This window comes from Larus michahellis, chromosome 6 (assembly GCF_964199755.1).
Source record: "Larus michahellis chromosome 6, bLarMic1.1, whole genome shotgun sequence".
NCBI lineage: Eukaryota > Metazoa > Chordata > Aves > Charadriiformes > Laridae > Larus > Larus michahellis.
This window is the reverse complement of record NC_133901.1, coordinates 19897475-19920368: the sequence shown is the minus strand read 5'-3', so window position 1 is coordinate 19920368 and position 22894 is coordinate 19897475. Positions and strand designations below refer to the sequence as shown.

Genomic DNA, 22894 nt, shown 5'->3' with positions numbered 1-22894 from the left:
TGTACTGCTTCATTTATTCCTGGAAATTAAAATGGAGAAGGTGATGCTATGAGCAGCTCAATATGATTATGATTTGTGATATGCTGTAGGACTTAAAATCGCTTGTGACTGTGGCCTTAACTGCTAATGAGTAAATGCTTCCCTTGGTTACGCCTGTACTGCTCCACTGACTCCATGGATCTGTTATGGCGAAGTGGGAGTGAAACTGGGATAAAGCACTTAAAATTCAGTGCTGTAACTGAAATGCTGATCACAACAGTAAGCATTCTGGAGAAGAAATTGTAAGAAACAGGCACCCATGATTTGTTTGTATTGCTGTTTTACAGTCTACTTTTCTTTCTCCTGTGAATAATCTGTAAAACTATCGAACAGGGCTGGATCTTAAAAAAAATCATTTGTGAACTAAACATAATAAATTTTGTTCCTTTCTCAAAAGATTCAAAGGAGAAGGTGCAAGGACTGGTCTGCTATTGCATGCATTTGTGTACAGACATAGGAAGCATGTGTGCTCTGCACCACACTGAGCTCATACTTCGGCTCAGAAGCTCACATTATGGGATTTGAAATATTTGAAGCTGAGGCTATGGCAGTTTCCTCCATTAACATGGCTTTGTGAGTTATAGCTGTACAAAGTCCTGTTTAATCTTGATTTCTTTCAAGAAGCCCTTGTTAAAATTCTTGCCAGCTCTGACAATAAGACAGACGCATTCTTGTGAATGGCATCTTTTAATAAAACATTTCTGCTTACATCGATTAATGTCAAGCTTTATGCCTAGTTTTTCCATCTTCTATATATCTTCTGTGTATTTTGTTTTGCTTAAGAGTCATTCTTCTCACCTGAGGTCAGAGACATTTGCAAACCTTTTGCCTTAAAACACTCCAATGAATTGGAGAATGAATTGTTGAAGAATAAGAATTGCATTAACTTAGGTATGTGACTGATGAGCTATCAGCTCTCTCAGAGGAATGACACTCAGTCACCGGGACTGCTAAATTAAGGCAGACATGTAAGAAGAATCTGTTTTAATTGTGGTGTTATAATAATTCACAAAGTGACCTGTATACAATGGTTAGTACACACATGTAGGGACTGGACATCTTGAGGTACTGATAATAGTATTCTACATAGATGACACAGCTGAATTTACCCCAGTTTAGAAATAGCTGAATCATATCTGCTCCTTGGTCTCTGCAGTATGAATAAGATGGTTTCTAGTGCTAAATGTCCAAAAATCTTGGTCATTAGTGAAAACCACTGTGGTAGCAGTAAGGTTGTTGTAACAAGTTACTAAGAAATAAGGTGGTAATGAGACTGTCTTATTTAATTAGATATGAATTAGTGTGACAGATAGAAAGCTATTCCCAGCCCTGGAAGCAGTCATCCCAGAGCTGGACTGAAGCACAGCAGTACACAGGAGCCACTGTTGCTCTTTGCTGTTCTGCTGATAAAAGAGGAACTTGTATACCTATATCTTTAGTCTGTCACTTTTCACAAGAATGAACAAAACAAACTTGGCACAAAGGACGTGGCGTATTGAAAGGAGTTCATTGTATAATGCATTTTACGCAGTTGGTGTTGTGGTTGATAAGAGAGTTACTTGCTGAGTTAACGCACTGTGCACCTATCCTGGATTACCGCTAAGTCCATTTGATCTGCTATATCCCCTTATCAGAAATTCCTCACTGAATCAAGTATATTTTCTGTCAAATCCTAGCTTTGAGATAATGAATCAAAGTTGGTTACAGTTAAAGGTGTCCTGAATAGATCAAATGGTTTGATGGGCAGTGTAATTTTTTGATAGCTGTAGTATTTATAAAGTAAAACACTCCTGTTTGTGACACCCTGGCTGTTTCCGTCTGGGATGAGTGCCAAGGGGACTAATTTTCCCTAGGCAGAACAAAGCTGAGCTGCCTGAGGTTGTGGACTCTCATCTACTCTGGGCATCTCTACCACATTTACATCTACTGTACTACTTTTTGGGGAATGCTGCAGCAATGGAACCTATTTCTGAGAAAAAGTGTGCGGAAACAGGAGTTACTCGAAAACTCCATTGCTGAAACTTGTGTGTGTAAATTTTGATAAAGAAGCAATACTGCATTTCCTGACCTTGGACGCTTCACCACCTTTGCAGCTCTAGCCCAAGCAGTCTTAGCACAGATAGGTAGATTGTTGCAACCGAAATGCCCAGAAGTTTATTTCAATATGTAGCTCTGCAGCAGTAGGAACCTCAAGTGCAGGTGGAAGGTGCAATAAGCACCTTGTGCAAGGCCTAGTAAGCATCTTGTGCAAGGCAGAGTATGAAGATCTTTCCTGAGTTCTGAAAGCAGCACGACTGTCTCTAATACAGCTTCTTTTACAAGGTCTTGTAAGCAAAGGGATTGTTCAGGTGCAGAAAACTTCCATGGACATAGTCAAAGGTAGGAATACAAAGGGAGTCAGTCGCATACCGTGACTGAGGTTATCAAGTTCTCTTGGACACAGAGTAATAAATAACTACTGATTCCAACTTCTTTTAATCCTTTATGTTTTTAAAATGGTTATTAAAAAAATACCGGTAGCAGGCAGGATTCTCAAAGCTGCTCTGGCAAACTCAGCGCTCAGTTATCATTAGCAAAGACCAGGCTTCCATCTGCAGTCTGCTCTTTGTAAGATTTTTTTCACAGCTAGAGATTCAAAAAGAATTATGCAGCTAATACACTAGAAAGCTAAAAATCTTTAACCATCACAACATTTTATAACACTTGTCCAAGGATTATAGTGACTGATCAAAGATGTTAAAAGCTAAGGCATTAGCACACTATAAACAAGATTTTTATAGTTTTTATAATAATATTTGCCCACTGACATGTTTTGTGAGGAACTCATTAGTGCTTATATTTCACTTCCATTTCTGTCTCACTTCCCATAGAAATAATATCCTGTGTGAAACTGTCTGAAATTTAGCTTCAGAGTTACTGCTTGTCCCCACAGTAAGAATGCTATTTTACTGTTGATCATGAAATAAGTTTGCCAAAGACGAATTAATAGATTGACATTGTCCCAAAATGCTCAGATATTTTCTTTACAAAGTTCTTGTTGGCCAGGAGTTTATTAGTTCTGAATTGAACTAATTTTGTTTTATAGCTAGAACATCTTGAATGCATGTTAATTGGGCTATATCAAATGAGCCACGGATTTCTGTGAATGTGTTAAAATAAAAATATATTCAAGAAATAAAATGCCTTATGTCCCTCTCCCTCTGTCATAATGGCTGCAATTCCCTGATATTTTATCATTGTTTCAGCAAAATTTTCCAAAATTACTATAGGTAATGCTAGTGATAAAATACAGCTTCTTTCAGTACCTTTTTCCAAGTGCCTGGGATGGAAGTTCATTTGAGCATAAATTGCACAGTTTTAGCTTATGAAAGAGAACTGTGTTACCTTTCTGTGTTTCCATCACTTAAACACTTTCCTGATTAAAAATTAAATTTATCCGAGGATTAGTGCCCTGGTATTTGGACTGAAATATTAAATTGATCTCACCTGGAAACCACAGCAGACATGACATTGAAATTAGCATCAGCTCACAGAAGAGACAAATGAGCTTCTTGCCAATGAGAGCTGCTAGGGCCAGTCTGCAGAACACAGCGCAAGCCTTGCCACGTGCCTTGCCATCTCACCGACGGGAAGGATTTCATTTTCCTTCTCTAGGATGTTTGCTGTAACCGGAATGAGGAGAAAAGCATGATCAACTCTCTGGCTCCTAGCTGATAGCTTGAGGGCACTTAAGACAAAGATGGAATAGGTGGTGGAATCAAGAAGAACTAGGTCAGTGATATTTTTAGAATGTTTTTAAATCTATACCTTTCTGGTTGCTCTAAGTCCCCCGAGGGTATATCTACACGCAACAAAGAGCTAGCTGTAGAAGGGGATTTCAGTAAAGGGAACTGTATGTCTTTTTTTATTGTGTTATTATATGACTTCTATAATGTATTGTGAAATGTAAGCAACTACAAAGACTCTGCTCCAGCAGGGTCTGCCCAGGCCGCAGCTGCTTCAGGGAATATTCCCTGCCCCAGCACGGACTCTCCGTGGGCTGCAGGGGAATCTCTGCTCTGGCACCTGGAGCACCCCTTTCTCCTCCTCCTTCCACGCAGTTGTTCATATTGGTGTTTCTCACACTTCTTGCCTCACTTCTCCCTGGAATGTTTGCCCTTTCTTCAATATGTTTTCCCAGAGGCGCCACAGACTCCTCCAACGGGCCTGGTGGTGCCGCTGCAGAACCGGCTGGAACCGGCCGTATCCAGCTGGGGGCAGCCGCGGCCTCTCCTCACAGAGGCTGCCCCTGGGCACAGGCACCCGAAACAAAAGCATAGAAATGACTTCTCAGGTACCTTATAAAGTTTACGGACAAAGGATATAGCATCTGATAAACCTGGATCTGCCCATCGGTGACCTCCCAAGAGCCCCCCGGTGTTTTAAAACTAACCACAGTTTGGGGACACAGTGCATTTCATGGCTTCGTCTTGACTGGATTCCTGGAAATTTAATCTTTTTGCCCCCTACTGAAGGTTAGTTTTGTAGGACATCCTCTGGTATTCGTGGTTGTTTTCTGATCCCTTCCAGGCAGGATGGAAGCATACCTTGTCCCCTCAGAAGACAGGCAAAAGGGCAGTCAGCTCCTTAAAGCAGCTTGTGCCATAACAGAAATTGTAGCATTTCCCTGGGGAAGAGGAGCATTTCCTTGCTTGGAGGAGAAACTTTTGAAGTGCTGGAGTGCAGGGGGAGCGCCTAACACAGGTGCTCAGGTTCTTAGGTACCAGCTGTGGTGTTTTAAGATTAATTGGGATCCACTTTCTGTGAAGAATAATGTATTATAGGTCATGGATGTATATCTCATCAGTCAGTGTAGTATACCTGAAAAATCTCTAACTCAGCATATAAAATACTCTTTTAACCTGAGTTTCCTGTTTCAATGCACATGTTCTCAGGAGAGCACAGGGTAAGGAAAATGATTTCTCTAAACCTTAAGCAAAGCATAATTTGTTGTATAACTGGTTAATTGTCCTTATTTTTTTTACAGTATACTAGAAATTAGCTTTTGAGACAGCATTGTTAGGAATATCAATGTTTGCTTACAAAAGAAAAGCAACAAATTCCTTCAAATTCAATTTTATCATTGTTTTTTTAAGAAACAGTAAAATAATGCTAAGAGGATTCTTGTATATGCTTAAGTTTTTTACCATTTTAGCATGTGATGCTCCTTGGATGTTAATCATCTTTGTTTTTAATGCAATTAGTCACAGTGGTGGTTTGTAAGGTGAGGATGGACCATGTTCTTAAAATGCATAATTCCACTTTTTTCTAAGGAAAATATAGAGCAAGCATTTCTATATGACCAAAAATCCCAACCTGACAGACTTCAGGAGGGGAAAGTGTGCATTGATCAGATTTTTAAGAAATGCTTAGGAAGAAAGAGCAGAAATATAGTTGTTTTTTAAATTTATGATGTAAAGCTGAATGGAGCAATGCTCTATTTAGAAACATAATTGGTTTTTGTGGCAACATGGCCAAAAGGATATGTGAGGGATTCTGTGGAATAAGAAGTGAAAGCACTGAGAAGAACTACTGTACTCTGTTTTTCATGCAGTCATTGCATCTAGTATTTCACCTTCTTTGGCATTTTTGCTGATGGTGACAGGATGGAATGGATATTTATACCAGCTAGACTACTGATTAGGACTGTGTAAAAGAGAGGTATGTTTTGTCAGGGTATTAACGCAGCTCAAGGTCTCTTGTCGCAAATGTTTATTATGATGGGACAAATACAGAGCAATTACCATTTACTGGGTAATAATTTGGCAACATTTAGAAAGTGGTAAACAGAAGTGACTGGAGTAATATATGAGTTGGGGCATCATCCCAAAAACCTGTTAACACTAATTACAGATTTGATGCACCAGGTGATCATTCAGCAAACATTTGCAACTCTTATGCGCTTTTTGTTTGCCTGTTTCCGTGGGATGCAGTCCTCAGCATGGCACCACAGCTCTTCCCTGACAGTCTCACATGTTGTGCTTTAAATACTTCCTTTTGCACATGAATTTGTCTTGGAAAGACAAAATATTTGAGAATTGTCTGGGCAGACAGAAAACTAGTTGCACCTCATCAGCTATCTTTAAAGGATGAAAATGGTTCTGTTAATAACTGATATGCATGTTTGTGTTTCTAATAAGGACAGTAAGGAATGGTTTTAAAAGGGAATTGTACACAAGACAATTGAGATCTGTTCTCAGCTCTGCTAGACTTTCTGTGTCAATATTGGTTAGTCTGTTCGTGATTACATCTCCCACATTTAAAGAGGAAGAATATTACTGTGTGAGGGTAGTGAATGTGCTTGTGATTGAAGCCAGATAGATACCTTATTAATAGGTGTATATAAATACCTAGAATAGATGTGACATTTGCAGACCATACTGGCCAGGGCTGTGCTTAAGGACTGGTTTATTTCTAAAATCAATATACCATTGTACATAAATACACTGACATACATATATACTTCATTAATGACTGGGGGATGGGGGGAAGGAATCCCCAACAAAACCAAACCTAAAAAACACAACCAAAAAAACCCTTCCTAAGAATTCAAAGAAAACCTAAACTAAAAAAAAGAATTACACTAAGATATTGAGTATGGCAGTTCTTACATTAAACCTCTAAAACAAAAGGTGTCCAGAGGACTGAAGGATCTCACTTTCAGCTGGTTGTTTGCATTCTCTCCCATCCAGAAAAAATCTTTCATGCACAGGTAAGTTTTAGCACACCAGTGGTCCCACTGAAATCACTGACCATCTGCTTATCTACACAGGCTGGACCTGTGCTGAAGTAGGGATATAATTAGTAAAACATCTTTTTGTTTTGTTTTTTTTTTTCCTGGTTTCCTGGCATCTTGAAACCCCCGTTGTGGGTTGGGGCAATCCTAAACACAAATACAGCCTGGGTGGAGAATAGATTGAGAGTAGCCCTGAGGAGAAGGACTTGGGGGTGATGGTTGATGAGAAGCTTAACGTGAGCCAGCAATGTGCACTCACAGCCCAGAAAGCCAACCACATCCTGGGACGCATCAAATGAAGCGTGGCCAACAGGTCAAGTGAGAGAATTCCGTCCTGCTAAGGGAGGGGATTCTGTCCCTCTGCTCCACCCTCATGAGACCCTCTGGGGGGCTCTGGGGCCCCCAAGACAAGAAGGACATGGACCTGTTGGAGCAGGTCCAGGGGAGGGCCATGATGATCAGAGGGCTGGAGCACCTCTGCTATGAGGACAGGCTGAGAGAGTTGGGGTTGTTCAGCCTGGAGAAGGGAAGGCTCCGAGGACACCTTATAGCCCCTTCCAGTACCTAAAAGGGGCCTGCAGGGAAGATGGGGAGGGACTCTTTATCAGGGAGCGTAGTGATAGGATGAGGGGTAATAGTTTTAAACTGAAAGAGGGAAGATTTAGATTGGATATTAGGAATAAATTCTTTACTGTGAGGGTGGTGAGTCACTGGAACAGGCTGCTCAGAGAGGCTATGGATGCCACATCCATGGAAGCATTCAAGGTGTCCCAGGGCAGGGGCGTTGGAACTAGATGATCTTTAAGGTCCCTTCCAACCTAAACCATTCTATGAGTCCTACATGGCATTAATTCCCCTAGGAAATAGGGACTAAGGTGACAATATTGTTAATATATAACAATAAATATAATAAATATATTATATATTGTTATATATTTCTATTCTTATATGTGATTTTAATACAGAGAGAAGCTTTCAGAGGGTGGAATAGTTGTACTGTGAGCTGGATCTTTCTTTAATTGGGATTTATTTTCAAAAATATTTCTTTTTAATGACTGTGGTGCTGTAAATGATTTCTGAAAGTGATCTTAAAGTTCTTGTACCTTCATACTTTTTTTTCTTAAATTATAGATGTAATAGCGCTAGTGGGAATGTTAGTGCTCTAAGGAGATGAACTGAAACATGCCAGAGCAGTACCTTAAGTCTTGCATGAAACCAGCCTGGTGGTTTGAGCTCTGTCTAGTAGCAGTCTTTCCATGTGGCACTTCCCTCCGTTTGTGGTCCAAGGCCAGCCTTTCCCTTTAACAAATGCCACAGACACTTGTTTCTAGGTTGTCCCCTCATCTGTGGCTTTTCTACATCAATGGAATCTCTGTAAGAACATGGTCTAACTGACCTCATGTGATGTCATTTGCACAGTCTCATTAACGTTCTTGTCAAGTCCAATCCTGAACACTGAAGACTGTAGCGCTTGTCTGCATGCTTTACCAAGGAAGCTGACGCTGCAGAGAAACATTATCACATCAAGTACCAGTGTATGGCTTGCCAGTAAATCTGCCAGGAGAGCTAGCATGATTCTTGCTGAAGCTGAAAACAACCCATAACCAGTAACATGCTCTCGTAAGTCCATACATTTTTTTCATTTATAAAGTAGGTAGATTTTTCAGGGTAAAAGAGTATTAGCTGGGTAGCCCTGGATGCTTCTCCAGGCAGTGTGTTAGCTGAACCCCTGGAGATTTGAGACTTATTCAACAAGGTGGCAAGATTTTGAATTTATGTTAAATAGCCTAAGAATCCTTTCCTTGAAGCTGAAAGAAAAGCCAGGATAGTAGCTCAGGCAGCTCCCTTCTCGGGGTAGTTGAGGATCCTAAAGCATTTGACCTTAACTTCTCATTGCAAACTGCTACTGTTGTCTCTCTGTAGTTTTTGGAGGCAGTCTGCATTTACCCTTCCTTCTGGGAGTAGCTAACTAAGCCACCATTTGTGATACCAAGTTTATTTTGTGTTAACTTTAACATCTGAAACAAGTTTCAATCTAAACAGCTGAAAATAGACTAGTTGTTTGAAAAACAAACAAATTACTAAGTATTGCAACTAGTGGTGCAGCCATGTTTTTGTGGATTCTGAAGACTTTATCTGTCTTGGACTTTTAGACCTATAGTAGCCCATAAAGTGGTGGAAAGATTTACTGAGTGAAAAAAGGTTTGGCCAGTTGGTCTAGGTCATTGTGATGAATCTTACAGTTGTTTAATTCATCGAATTTGTTACGTGTGTAAAAAGTGACAGTCCTGTAAGTGCCTGAACTAGTGAGTAGTACAAACCATATTTATGCCTGGGAAAACCAGAGGTAATCAGGCATTCCCAAAATGCTTTTTTTTGTGACTGCAGGAAATTCAGTGTCTTTCCATAAGTAAGTATTGGTTTGGACAAGTCCACGTCTTTTGCTTAATAATCCCTCCTAGGTCCTGCATTTTTACTGACATTCATCCTCTAGACTTGGGTTGTTTGTCACACCCTTCTTGCTGCTACCTCTGGGGGACCAGAATTGTTGGGTATTCTCAAAATGCAGATAAGGAGATTGGAGTAGAGGAACTTTTACTCTGGGAGCTCTGCACTGGATTAGAGCTGTTGCCCTGAGTGTGCTCCTGAGGGCAGGAGGACAACAGTGGTAGAGCAGTCCACAGCCAAGGTTGTGGCCAAAGAATACTTCAGAATGGTCACCTCTTGTGTTTTTTTTTAAAGCGAATAGAGGAGTTTTGAAGGCTAGAATGAGAGTTTAAGCATTCTCTAAGAAGGAGCGGCCGGGATGAAAGCAAAGAGAGTAAAAGCTGTTTGTTTTTAAAGAGAGAAGTGATAATGTGAAGAGAGAGGAGAAAGTGCAGCATTCAGAGGAATGCAGAAGTCTCTTAGGGCCCCTTTAAGCAGAAGTTCAGAAGTTTTCTTTTGATATACCTTGCTGATTTTGTTATATTTGCATTGTAATTCATAGTCATCCCACACATAGCCTGGTGTTGCTGTGTTAATTGAAGTTCTAGCCATCCGGCAGATTAGCCCTGTGTACTCCTTGAAAATTGCATGTCACGTCATTAAACTGGAGTAAATGCTGGATAGTTTGTTGCAGAAAGTTAATCATTTTGGCCTTCTCCAGATCCTTGGGGAGCCATGAGGCAAATTATACTCCTTTATCTGTTTTTCAGATTGTAGTCTGCATTTTATTTTTCTGGTGCTGCTGGTGAGTGTGCATTTAATTCTCATGCTGTTACCGTTTTGCCTCTGATACTCCATGACCATCACAAAATATGCAGCATCAAGAACCAAAGCTGCTAGATTCAGCAAAAGCCCTGTATTGTATTAGCAAAAATTTTCTATTAACATTTCATGAGCAGAGATTAATAAAACATTAGACAATTAAATATTTCATATTATCAATTGCAGCTGATTAGCAAGCTCATGAATAGCGTGAAAAATATGATAGGTTTAAAAATCTTCATATTATATGTGATACCGGAAGGGCAAACCTATTACTTCAGTAAGTCCTAGTTGATTTGGTGCAAATCACACATTATTTAACAAGTTTGTTCTTTTAACCAAACCACTCATAAATAATTGTAATGCCACTAGTTGTCAGTAAAGTTTTAATTAATTTAGTTTATAATTTAACTCATGTGCAGAAAGTTTAATTTTTCAATAGGTTTATTCCTGCATTATTTATTTGGATAATTTTCATTAAATAATTCTCAAACTGATCTGGAGGGAATTTGTCTGCAGGAAGACAATATTTATTACACATGGAAAGATTTTATTCATATATTCTGGCCTCGGAAGGCCTGTTTTCAGAAGTCTATTTTTATAACGTATTTATGTGGCAATTACATAGTATTTATTTATGCCCTTGTGCACCAAAGTAGTCCAGTTTGTAAACGCCTTGCTCGGGCTGCTGAAGAATACTTTGCAGGAGTGGATTTAGCAAAGACAAACTGACACTACTAATGTCACTTCTAAAACCTCTTCCTTCCTCAAGTGATGGAGACTTTTCTGCCCTTGGTGTATTTTTCCCCTTTTCTCTCAATTTTCAAAGGCTGTATTCCAGCACTGGGAGAAGTCTAGTAATAAAGAGTTATACTAATTAAAGCACAAACTCCTCTGAGCCGCATTTTGCCCTCCATCTTTAGCACTGAAATAGTGAATAAATTTCCCTAGTTCAGTGTTCTCTACTCCCTACTTGCTTTGAGTTTTCACTACTGAAAAAGTAGGTATTTTAGTGGGTCATGTATTAAAACTTATCTATTATGAATTTGAAAGCTTTTGGGCTTCTCTGGAGTGTTCACAGTAAGGAAAGTATCTAGGTCCTCTTGGAGCTTGGCTTGCAGCTTGGCTGACTTGGGAATTCAGCCACTATTTTGGGATTTTGTATGGTCCCACATGGTATTTAGTGATCATTCTTTGAATAGTAATATATACTGTATTCTTTTTCTTTTCCTGAAGTTAGTTTATTTGTCCTATTCTGTCCTCTTTGCTGCAGAAGTTTTCAGTTTTTCTAAGAAAGGGACTGGTAAAAAAAGGACTTTCTAGAAATTATTATTCTGTTGACAATCCTGCAACAACATAGGGCACAGCAGCAGCCTGAGAATCAGTGTGAGGGAAGCATCTTCAATGCAATTCAAGGTAACTCAGATTCTGTTCTTCCTGCTACCATGCAGTGTTTCTGTAGTCGTGAGCAATACTGATATAATTTGTGCGTAGTGTCCTCAAAAGCAGCCACATGTGAAATGTTTAAAATAGGGCTAACAAGGGAAAGATGAAACGTAATGACTCTTTCTTTTTTTTTTTTTATATATATACATATAAAAAAAATTACTTTAAACCTTGATAGATGTAGAGCCATTTGGAATAAGTGGTAAGGCTTAAACAAGATCCATGAAGTAATTTTATTGTCTTTACATCTTTCAGCCAACTAATACAATGTTAAACTTTTATCATGCTTACAATCACCACCCAAACGAGAAATTCAGTACAGATGTTAATTCACCTTGTTTACTTTAGACTGTGAAAACTGCAGTTGATGGGAGTTTAAGATGGGAAATACCTGAAGGTAGTTCTTTCAAAAGCAATCATTTAGGAATATCTAAACTGAACGACTTGTTTGAGAGGAAGGATAGCAAACATTTACATATGAAATGTCAATTTTATACACAGTAAGGGTGCCCACAGTAAGAGGGCTCATCTGTGTTTAAGAGATTACAGGAGAAGAGAAATATTATTTTTTTACATCGATGAACTACATTAACTGCAAACAAAGAAGGACAGAATTTACTGAACTCAGATGATAGGAAAGGAGAGAGGAAAATCGAATTGTTTTCAAGTCAAGTTACCACAGTCAAGACCTGGAGATGTTTTTAGAAAGGAAGATACTGATCAAGAAGTCGGAGTGAGCTCTCATGAAAGCACAACATAGGGAATCCTTTCAGATACCTTTCAGAGGTGAAAACAGAAAATCTTGCTTCTAAGAGATCAGGGTGAAATCCTGGCTGCTAGAAAATCAGTGATAACGTTTGTTACCAGTTTGAAAAGGGCCAGGGTTTTTCTCACTTTGACCTGTTGGACTAAGAACCAGAACATTCTGGATTTCAGACTCATAAGTGTGTATGATAAAGATGTTCTTAAGATCCTGTCACTTTTAAACCTGCATGGTGTTTCTCACCAGCTGCATAGACTAATTAAATAAAAAGTCCTGTTCATATAAAGTTAAATGATGTTAATTTATTTTGTTTGGTTTTTTTTTCGTGTGTGTGGTTTTTATTTTTTCTTTTTATTTGTAGGTAATAGACAAACACTTTACAATTGTCTATATCCACATTCCATCTCACTCCATGATGCAAGTACCTTACAGGCTTCTGCCGTTTTTTATGTCACTCTGAGTATGGACATTAAACTTGATTTTCCTTGCAGTTCTGAAATTGCTGGGAATCTTGCCTGAATGACTGGGTTTATCATGAGAACGGTATTCTTCTGCATGCATAGCTCTGGTCATAGCTAGCTATCTAAATCCCACAGAAGTATGAGAAAGGTTATTGAGAAATGCTGGACCTTGGTGTGTTATAAGGGCACTGTTTGGTTTTGAGTGTTTGAGGAACTCATAGGCTCCCTATTATTATATATGTGGATCTTCCACAGCTGTTGGAGGAAGCTGGTAGCATTTAGTTGGGAGAACAGAGGTAGCTATGTACCAACCTGAAGTGTGGTCAGCTGGTAAAAATACTGTTCCAGGTGTGGCGAGTCACATCTCAGGGGCTGTTCTGACTAAAACAAGCAGTAGTTCTGAAGCTTCACGTGAGCAATCTGCTATGGGAATTAAGAGACAAGGAAGCAGAAGAGGAAAGAAAAGAAAACCAGTATTTGCCTGGTATTTGATTTAAAATAAAGCTCTGCTGTAAAATGCATACAGTGTTTACCCAAACAAGTGATGCAGGTGCTTATTCTTCCTTCCTTGTGGAATGTCCTTCCTTCAATGGGACTTAGCTTGCACTCATGCTGGTACGCATGCTTCAGTGCTTTTCTGCAATAAGAATAGTTGCTTCTGAATGCTTTTGGCTCTCTGATTTACAGATATGACTTTTTTTTTAATGTCTGTTTTCAGTCTAAACCAAATCTTAATAAGGTAAATTGTTTTTCTATGGAATAAAAGTGTTGTTTTTCAACTACCTCTGATTTTTGAATATTCGAATAAGTAAGAGCAAGCTGTGAAGTACCTATAAATAACAAACCTTACTGAATATTTTAAAATTAAACTTTAAGTATTTGTACAAATTTCTGAAAGAATTTTGGAAATATTTCATAGCCCAAAAACATTTTTAAACTAATCTACTAAAACATTTGGGGTTTTTCCCCTCAAACATATTTTTATCAGGATTTAATAAATTTACAGTGATCTTGTTTAAAACACATATTTCTATTTTATATCAAAAGGCAATCATTAGGGCTGGTTAGAATTTCCCAATATTCAAGTTCTCTACCACTCCTATATTACATTCAGGATTATGCTTAAACATTTTCTGTTTCATTCTCATCAGAACTAAAGAAAGGTCTTCATATGGTTATCAAGCATTAATCATTTTCTGACACTGGCTTAGATTCATACTACTGACCTACAGCTGAATGACACCATATCCAGTACAGCTAGCTGAATATCTGCAAAAATATTAATCCTATAAATGATTGATGAATTTTTCTATTTTTCATTGAATTATTTATTTCCATGACTGGTATTCAATACACTCTAAAGCTAGCCTTAAACCTGCTCTAATAACTAGATACCATCTGTCACCTGTCAATGAGCCGTGCAGCTCCGCTGCCATTCAGGTCCAATAGTTCTCCATTTTAAGAGGAAAAAATGGTAAGTATGGTCACCTTTTCTTCAATCTTTAAAACCTTTTTTGAAGTTAAAAAATGGGGTGCTTCTGTTAACCTTTCTGACAAGTTTTTACAGTCTCTGCGACACAGATTGCATAATTCTGCTTCAATGGAGCCGTGGCAGTAACGTCGCTTGACAGTATAGTTTATCCCCAGCTGTCAGTAGATGGTGCCACTTTGAGACAGAGTGTAGCAAGGATGTTTTGATTCAGTCCACCTGGAAGCTGATCCTCAGTTAAAACGACAGGAAGGATTGGGACATTCAGACTGAAATGATCCATTTGAATTAATGAGAAATAGTATCATATTTAGTGTTTGAATGAATGTATGAATGTTTAGTTTTTGTTTTTAACTAAAACTTACTTAGTCAGAATTGTGTTCATAGAAATAAACTAAGAAACTTGACTTAGATGTGTATATATCAAGAATAGAAAAGTGTTTCCATAACAATAACATAAGGTCGTTCAACGAGATGTCACTTGTTATGTGTGTTAAATTACACAGGTAGGATAGTTAAGTAATGCTGTGAGTGAACAATTTAAAAGCAATGAGTGACTTAGAATTATTAGCATGAAAAACTTTCTGAATCATTTAGAGATGCAAGCATATTTGTGAAAGGAATGGTCAGCTCCTAAGATTTCTTTGAGTTGTCCATGTTCGTGGGAGGAGAGGATAGATAGGCAAAGTGGAAAAGCCATCATTACATCCCTGCACATGTGGAGATAGGAATGAATTTGATAGCGTAGTTTACCAATGCTGGTAATAACGGCTGTTAAGAGAATTGTTTCCAGAATGCAAAGTGCTATTGCAGGCCTACATCAATTTTCATGGTCGTGTTCTGCCTGTATAGGATGAAGAAAAGTGAGCAATATAAGAGACAGAATCCTCTGTCCTGTTCAGTGTCTGTCTCAGGAACTGTGTACAGTTTGCACATCTACATTCAATGAAATAGTCAACTGTGAGTTATGTCCTCTTCTGTAATTTCTTTTCTTCTCTATGTAATAACAAACATTGGTTTAGAGTTTATGCTCCTTGTTGTCTAATGAGAAAAAGATTTAGATTCCAAACCTAATTCCACCAAATGAAGTTTAAGAATTTAATCTTTTTTTTTTCTTTTTATATAGTAGCCATTTCAATTTGTGGTCCTATTCCCACTTCTTGTACATTCTTTCTGAAATTGTTTTTGCTGAATCTTTCCCGTCTTCCTAATAAAATGTGCAATAACTTTCTTTATGTAACTGAAAGCCCTCTAAACCTTTTTCTTAATTGCTGAGGGATTGCCTCTGTGCCTTTAAGATGTATTGAGATTTGTGGGTTTATTAGTTCTGCAGTTGAATAATGCAGTTTGATCTGATCTGCCAGAACATCAGTAAAAATATTTCAATTAATGCAAAATGCCACTGCTGTAGTTATTGCTTGCTTGAAAAGCTGAAGGATGTAACTGCTGTTCCGAAACCTTTCACAATGACTTCTGGTTCAAGCTTTTTTGATTTTAAGACTTTTCACTTGACTTACAAAAGACACCTTGTTGGACCCTGAAGTGCCACATTTGCATGATTTGTCCATACCTTTTCACCTTTGGTCATGTTTTGTTCTCAGCTTCGCTTCCGTGTTTTCCACTGCCGTGCAATTCTGACTTGATGTGATAGGTTCAGTATAAGATCTGCGTTTATCTTATGCTTCTAGCTTTAGAACTATCTTTAATGCAAAGCAGGGCTGTGTTGTCATCCCAATTATAGTGGGGCCAATCCAGTGTAATTTCACTAGTTTTTATGTTGCTTGGAAATGTTTTTCGTTAGTTATATATTAAACTGACTACCTGGAATGGGTTTATCATTTTTATTGCTATTGCATCTGTATATTGATTTGTTCCTATAAAGTGATGTGTTTGTCATGAAATGTGCAATAGCCCCCATACTGTGGAAGGTCATAAACATTTGTAAACTGCTTAGACCAAATGTAGCTAATCTTGGGAGTATATCATAGTTCTTTATCTCAACAGAAACCAATTTCATTTCCTTCTGCACAACTGAGCTTTGTGAAGGCCATGAACTGTTGGTTGTACACAGGTACTTCCTGCTTGATCTGTGCACAGCTGGCTTGCTAATATGGGGCTGGCTTTTTTCAGCAATAGCCTGCTGAATGGCCATGTAGTGGCTACAGGTTTATGGAACCTTTGGCTCGTATTGTTTTGCCACGGGAATATTTTCTTGACTTCTCAGATGAAAAAGAAGAGGTAAATTCTTGAGACTTGCAAAAGCTCCACGAAGGGTGGTTCATGATCCATCACTGCTCAACATAATTAGCAGAGTGTTGCTTAGCTTGTTGGTAATGCTCATTAGCATTAATTGAAAGGCCCAAACCAGAAAATTCATTTCATACCTCAGGAAAAAACTAAAATAAAAGTCTGAATAATTTTTCATTCTCTAGCTTTCCGAAAAGTCAAATTATTTCTCCTTGTCAAATAAAAACCCAGTAATCTCTTAGACATTCAAGCATTTGTTCTCAGATACAGAAACCAGGAATTTTACAGGTCAATAGAGACACAATAAAATCCCCACCAGCCAGATATAAGGAATTTAGATGAGTCTCCTGGCCTGACCAGTACCTGTGTGAGGCATGGATTTAATGAGAGGAAAGGGCTAACAGGTCTCCTGCCCTTCCTCCTTAAGAATTGCCTTGGTTGTTCCTCCAGAGCATGTAACACTGGTGTAATTGTGCATCAAACACAGTTAGAGCTGAGTTGGATTTGGCCTGTAGGAACTCTAAGCTACCCTTAATGATAGCTGGCACTGACAGCTTGATTCGAAGCAGCAGCTCGATGCAGCATTGTCATAAATGTTAATATGAAATGAAATAGGACAGCGTGGGACAAAATTTGGGAAAGATACAGCAGTGTCCTGTAAGCTGCTTATACCATCTTCACTCTCTTTATTAGTCACAGTATTCAAACGTGACTTACAAAAAACTTCATCAAAACTAATTCTGTATTTATCTTAGGCTTTGCTTAATTAAGCAGTGATATTATACCATTTAATACTTATTCATATTTAAGGCCTACCAAATTTTTTCTTCTCATTTGTTTCACATTCACTAAATTAAGGGGAAATGCTGTTTTCTATAATCCTATATCTCTTCATGTTCTGGACAAATGTGAAGGAAAAAACTTAAACAGAATACCAACTGCTTTCATAACCTTTAAGGACTACTCAAATTTGCTTTCCAGAATAGTTTCAAACAAAAAAAGGCTACTTATCACAATGATTTATGTGAACACTCAGAGAGACCGAATACACAATGCTGTATGTGTTCATATTACTCTCACAAACCTCATCCATTGAATGTGTCTCCAGTCACAGTCAGAACACCTTTCTTGTTTTTAGTGCTGGCTAACATACCACGTTTTTTACTCTGTCTGTACAGGAACCATGGAGTTCATGTCTGTCCCCTTCAAGAGGTTTTCAACCCAATGGGGAGTTTCGCTCAGAGAAGGGATCAAAGCCTCAAAAATAATTAAGTTTTACAGATACCATAAATGCAGTTGGATAGACAGAAGTAATAGACAATCAGTTCTGTAAGTGCAGGGAAAGCGATAGCATGGATATACGTCCTTTCAACATCAAAAAATTCTACAGAAACAATACTATATATTCATACCTCAGCATACTTTAAATGCTGGAAATGCTTCAGTGAGAGGTCACACTTTATTAGGGAAAGAGGATCACAACTGGACATCAATAGTGATAGGATTTTCAAAAAGAGGTCTTGGATATTTCTATCAGTAATTTACTTTAACACTCAGAATTGGGGGCAAAATGTTAATAGAATGATTTAAGATGGAAGGGACATCTTAAGGTCATTTGGTCCAACCCTTCTCAGAGCATGGTCAATTTTGAAATGTAGTAAGTGATGTGAAATGTAGAAAAGTGATTCTAATGTGATTGTATATTGACAGGGCTTGTGTAGATCAGATAAGGTGCTTTTCTGTAAAATGGTTGGTGTGGACAATCATGGCATTGGCTTATCTGAATGAGTGAGGATCATGGGATTCATACAGATAAGCTTTTGTATTGGTCATGATACGATAGAGTTCTGTAAAACTATGAAGCTTTAGAGCAGGTAAATAGAGAATGGATATTCACTGTTCTTAATTATTCTAGAGCTAAAGAGCACATGATAAAATTATTAAGTGTAAACAAAAAAAAAAGTTTGTTTTTTTGTTTTTTTTTTTTTATCCAAGTTTGGAGGAAACTGTAGAAGCTGACATACAAATAAGCTTCAAAAAGGTTAGAGATCTCTTTTGATAGTTACCAAACACAATACATTCTCCACCTTATAAAATCGCAGTATTTTTAAACATTTTTATCTTGATGAGCATTGGAAGCAGAAAGGGCTAGTTTAGCTAACCACAGTTTACTTTTTTCCTATACTTTCCCCCCAGTCACGAGTTACTGGCCACTATGCCTTAGCCCATTTTCTCCACTTAGTGTTTTTTATATGTTTAAGTCAGCAGACTTCTTAGTTTTGCTAATTACAGAACTACTTTTCTGTTAATGTTTCTTCTTTATAGGGGGAGCTTAAAGACCGTTGAATCTGTCAAGATGATAAAAATGTCAGTTAAACATTTGAAAGAGAACAAAACTATTCTGAATGATTACATTAGAAAATGAAAGGGCCACGTGCCAAATGGCAGCAATGAAACAGGTAGTGTGTTACTTCAGGATGTCAGAATAAAAAATTCTTTATTTCTGCTACCCAATTTTTAAACTTTTTTTCTGATGACACTAATTTCAAGAAAGGACTGAAGGAAAAAAGAAATTGTGATTGAAAGTAACCTTATAAAAAAATATAATTTAAAAACAAATCAGAATCAGCATACCCTTTGGTTATCTGTATTGGAAGATGTTAACTTCAGCTGGCATTGTACACAAGGGTGCATAGCTCTTTGTCAAATCATCTTAGTTTCTTGCCATAAGCTTATCTTGCTTTGGTCTCCACTAGCTTCTCAAATTCACATGAGCGCAATCACAGCAGTTTGTAGCATAATGGTCTATGTTATCAACCAGATGCTTTTTGTTTGAAATGCAGTTTACAGCTTGTGTATGAGAAGGATGACTATCACAGAAGTGCTGTGAAGACCTGAACTTCAGGTATCAGATGGATGAAGATCACAAAAGGTTGCACCATGGTCACATGCCCAGAGTTTGGCTCCACAGGCTCCAATTGTCAAATGCAATATGTATTTTTTCCTTGATTTATGTGTTTTTAATGTCTTCATCTCGTGGTTTCACACTGTCTAATCAGATCACATTCCAAACACGATGTAATGCAATTCACTTTTATTTCTGTCTCCGACTAAATTAACAACAAAGAAGAGGTATGGAAAATTCTCTACAGAATAGCTTATCCTCTTACACCTTCTCTTTATTTTTTTTTTTTTAAACTTTTGCAAGATTACTTTTGGCTTTCCTTATAAATGAACAGCTTGCTCCCTTGAGCCGTTTCCTCAGGGAGTTTTCTGTCTTTTTGCCTTGCCATTTATCATTATTACATTCTTCATTTGCACAGCTCCTTTTGCAATTTCTTCTTCTGTTCTGTTTGTTCTGTATCTCTTTGGTTTAGGGTGTTACTTTTAATTTTTAATTTATTCTTATTTAGAGTTACACTTTGTAGCTTCAATTATCTTTGCCAGACAGCAATATTTTATGATAATCACTCTTTTTTTTTCTTCTTGAAGATTGTTCACTTTAATCCCCATAGCTCCAATCTCAAGTGACTAATGTTTTGATCACTTATTCATTATGTTTTTATTTTGTATTTCACTGTCTGTATCATTCTGTTTTAATTAGTTTCTCTGTATATCTTTGTTTTGTTTTCTGTTACCTCCTTCTGTGGCTGTATAGTCTACCCCACTTCTTGCATGCTCAATCATCTCTTAAAAATTCACAAGGTAAAATTACTGACCTGTAGCTTTTAAAAAAAAAAATATATCCCAGATGGTAACCGATTATAAAATCTGAAGTTGGCAGCTGTTAACAGGACCACAATGCCTTCTGCTGCTGTCTGCAGTTTGACACCTCTAAGTGCAGGCTGATTTGCCAAACAGGTCAGTCAGTCACATATGCAGGCAAATACACACTTAGTTAAAATACTGCTTAAAGACTTTTTTTCTGTCTTTGAAACATAAAGACTTTCTGGAGGCTTGAGGGACAAATTTTGAAACTTTCAATAATAGAATAGTTTTTATAAAAAACTTTATTGATGCTATCACATCCACAAATGTCTTTGTCTTACAAATTAACTAAAAAAATGATTCCTCAGCTTTCCCTCCCTGACTGTTATACTTGAACAGCGAGGATAGGATTCTGGTTGCTTATCCAGCCATAATACATGCAAAGCAAAATTTCTAAAGCTTGAAGACTGCAATACCTCAGGTTAGGGGTAACTTTCTCTTTAAGATTGCTTTTTAAAACCTAGATGTCTTCTTTGGTCACAAGAATGTTGTTAAAGTCACTTTGAAAAAGTAATCTGTTGCTTCTGGGTGCTTATTTTCTCCTAGAAATAATGGATTACTGACTACTTTTAGATTGCTTTTGAGTTATGCACTCCTTGAAACACAACTGACAGAACTAGTGCCTCTTGTTTTGATTTAATGCAACCTCCAACCTTTAGAGAGAGATTGGTGGTCCTTCTTGAACTAGTCTGCGTTGCTCAGCCCTGGCACAGTTCCCAATCTGCAAGCTGTACTCTCACAGTGTAGATAGAATTTTTCAAGAGATGTTAAAGGAATTAAATGCCCTGTTCCTCTTTCCATTGAATTACAATGGGTGTTAGGTGCCTTATGCTTCTTTGGAAATAAATTTATGTTAATACTAATTTCTGTAATGTCATTTTTCATCCTTGAGATAAATGTGACTGTGAAGATGACATCAGAACCTAGGGTTTAATTTTTACCCCAGGCAGCATTTAATTCTCAAAATTCAAGTTTGAGATGGTCTTCTCTGGCCTTAGATTTTAAAATCCAGTGCTTCCTAGCTCAGGTTTGTTATCATTTTTCTTACAGAGTTAGAGCAGTCTAGCTGAGGACTATTTCTACCTCAAGTACCCCTATTCTTTTGTATTTGCGAAGCAAACCTTTTTGACCTTGCTTAGATTTAGCGTCTTGACAAAGGAGTTGGCAACTAGCAGCATGTAAAAGATCCCAGACAGAACAAGTGAAATCATGGCTCTCTAAAGAAAAGTACTTTTTCCTTTGTTAGTCTGTTCCTTTTATAATGCACATCTGTTTTAATGAATTAGACATTTAGTGTCTAACTAGGAACTGCCACGACAATTACATAAGGGTTTTTTCCAAAGTCCATATTCTACTCAGCTTATTCCATAATCAGAGACTAGTGTCTGAATCATAAATATGATCCATATGATAACTTGAAATAGTGTCTTATATTTTAAAGTTCATTTTTGAAAGCAGATTCTGTGTATTATAACCTTTTCAGGTCAACTTTTTATTTCTTGTTTCAACTTTTCTTCTTTCAATTAAGCATTACTTCCGGGGTTTCCCCATGAATATTTAAAAGTCTTTGGAGATTTTGCTAATGTGTACATAGAAGTCAAGTACCTTTGCAAAAGGTGCTTAAGCATATAAATGTCTCTCTCTTTTAAAAAAAATGTGAATGCAACTAGGCAACCTTCCTATTGCTGACCTGTTTCACTTTGTTCTTGACACGGATCCTATTTGAGTCACAATGTCTAGCCCTGCAGATAATTGGTTTATATCTTTCAGGGCAAGTTATGAATTCTTCAAGATGACAAAAAGGTTTAGACCTTAAAAAAGAGGAGCTTCAGGAACATTTCCCAGAATGCCTTTAAGTGTTTTACAGTACCAGTATAAACTTCAAATAACTTGAGGCATTCTTATAGTTGGTTTGATATGGTCAGAAAACTATAACAATAAAACCAAGGGTGAAAACATCAGGACGGTAAAAGGATAAAATTACTGGGAAAGATTTAAAGCCGTGTTTCTAACCAGGTTGCCTTCCTGGAGGTAAAACCAGAAAGAAATTAAGTATGATCAGAACAGAAGAAAAAAAATTGAGACCCATATCCCAATTTTCACATAATTATTTGCAACTGAACGTACTGTATTGTGCACCCTTGCATCTCAGTAACTTACAGCAGCAACTTATAAAAAACTGTAGCAAAAGGGATTCTCTGCTTGTGGCAGTTTTTGCAGAACCCTATCAGCTTTAATGCACCTGGGCCTGTTTACACCGATGCTTTTGTCTGTTGTAAAGTATTTGCAGTCAGACTGATGCTTTATGTCCATCCAAGGTAGCATGACACAAACTTTAGCTTCAGGATTTGGCATGAGCACACAACAAAATTACTGATGACCAGCCTTCTGTAATTAGAGCTGTACCACTGCCTCCAGCAAGTACCATGATGTACTCTGGTTTTTTTCCCTTATAAATACAGTGTTAATGAGCAGCCTTACCCTTCAGCTGTCTTCTTCAGAAGCCAGAAGCAGAGGGATAAATGAAGAATTTTTTTTTTTTTTCTGGCTAGTAAAAATGTAGGGCTTTACTGCAAACTCTGAATGAATATTCATCATCATTGTTTTGCAGCTTTCACTTATCTCTAGGTGTTAAAAGCTCCATATCAATTCCAACA

At 37.7% G+C, this 22894-nt stretch overlaps 1 long non-coding RNA gene across 1 annotated transcript in view; it reads left to right on the top strand.

Annotated features, from left to right (window-relative positions):
- The first annotated feature begins 3696 nt into the window (after positions 1-3696).
- The window catches only part of LOC141744395 (uncharacterized), a 196826-nt gene continuing 177628 nt past the window's right edge, over positions 3697-22894 (top strand). The window contains exon 1 of the long non-coding RNA XR_012587427.1: positions 3697-3810. This is a non-coding gene — a long non-coding RNA (uncharacterized LOC141744395). The remainder of the gene's footprint in view (positions 3811-22894) is intronic.